This window comes from Octopus bimaculoides, chromosome 12 (genome assembly GCF_001194135.2).
Source record: "Octopus bimaculoides isolate UCB-OBI-ISO-001 chromosome 12, ASM119413v2, whole genome shotgun sequence".
Lineage (NCBI taxonomy): Eukaryota > Metazoa > Mollusca > Cephalopoda > Octopoda > Octopodidae > Octopus > Octopus bimaculoides.
The window spans coordinates 61561058-61563122 of record NC_068992.1 but is presented as its reverse complement, the minus strand read 5'-3'; positions in this window follow the sequence as shown (position 1 = coordinate 61563122).

Genomic DNA, 2065 nt, shown 5'->3' with positions numbered 1-2065 from the left:
TATGCAATATATGCAGGTAGATATCAACTGAAAATATGATAAAGAGAATATTGATAAAAAATTTTCTGAAAAGAAGAAATAATTTTGAAACAAAGAGAGAAACAAACAGAGAGGGGCAGTCAAGCAGTTGTATGTAATTGCGAATGTTTGCAAATGAGTGCAAACAAAATTTTGTTAGTTGAGGTGAGGCAACACTTAATTCAACAGTCAGCTACTTATGAATTTGTCATATTATGTTTAATACAAAAGACGTAGAGCACAAAACGGAAAAAGAAAAGTAGGATGTTGGTTATAAATTGTTCTAGAGATGAACTATTACAATGTATACATATATAAATAGATAGAAACATATGAACACATACATAATACATACATACACTAAAAACAATATCTCACATGCACACTCTCACACTCAATGACATTCAAACATAAACACCTATACACTCAGCCACACTCATACACTCACATATGCATGCACACACACACACACACACATGCACACATACAGACATGCACACACACACACACACACACACACACACACACACAAACGTGTAATTTTTCTACTCCTAAAATTAATATATATATGCACATATATGTATAAATATATCTGTGTGTGTGTGTGTGAATGCATATATGTATAAATATATCTGTGTGTGTGTGTGAATGCATATATGTATATACACATTGGGTTGTCAGATAAATTCATCTGTTTCTTTCCAATGTTATTTGAATTAACACGTAAAATATCTTTATTGCAGTGTTTGACAATGTTTTGTGGCTCTATTCTTATGTTCATCGTTTTTGAAATTTGAATAAACTTTACTTCTTTTCTGACATATGACAATGAAGTACCAAATAGACAAAAAGTTGAGCGTTTTTTACCCTGCCTCTCTTTATTTTCATTTAAAATTCCAAAGTAGCTAAAGCCACTCATATGGAGAAAATACCATTACTGAAAAATCTGCACAGAAATGATTTTCACACTTCAAGGTGCAATGGGAGGGGACCTCACAGACTCTCCATATTGTGGCCGACCTGTTCAGTTGAATGATGACTGATTCAACGAGCTCGTCTGCAAGGATCCATGCCAATCCATTTGGGAAATGGCCCAGTAGATGGAATGCTCTCATGATTTGATCAACCATCACCTTTACTTGATGAAAAATGCCCCAAAATTTTGGTTCATGGGTGCCACACACTTCAAATGAAAATGCCAAACTCCAACATGCCTCTATCATTTCAAGTTTCCTTGCTTAGCATTGAGCTACTTGTGGCCACAAAGAGAGATTTATTTACCACATCATAACTGGTGATGTAAAATGACATCTTTGTGTCAAAATAAAGCAGAGGAGAGAATGGCTGAGCCCAAGCAAGCAACACTTTGAGCCAAGCCAGAGTTGCATCCACACAAGACAAAGACCTGTGTTTGATGGGATTATGAATGACATGAAACTGAAAATAGGGTTTGATTGATTCTTCAAGTCAAGACCCAGTGGTTTCTACTCTCAAGGCACTGACAAACTATTGGAACATAGAGAAGTTGTGAATTATGAAGAAGAATGTATTATTGACTGATTTGTTAAAATTGTTGATGAAAAATAAGAATTAAAATAAATGGAATAAAACACAAATGAATTTATCTGACAATCCAATATATGGCCAGATAGAGAGGTAAATATAGATATGTGTGAATTTAATCAGCAGAAAAGCTCCAGATGTACTCAAGGCTTGCAAATATATCATTGTCATCATAACTTTCGTCATCGTTGTTGTCATCATCATCCCATTTGTATTTTGTTTCAAAATCCACATTTTAAAACAGGTCAGATGAAATTTCTTGAAACTGATTTTCCAACAGCTGAATACCCTTCCTGTTGTCAAACTTCACCTGTTATGAAGCAAGTAATATTTCTCCTAGTCCTTCAAACATGAACAGGGCATGAATGGACATAATTTCGTTGAAGATTGCAATATATTATTTCTTATATTATGGTGGCATTTATTTACAGCCAGTGCACAATATCAAGAATAGAGAACACATGAACACACACATGTACTCATA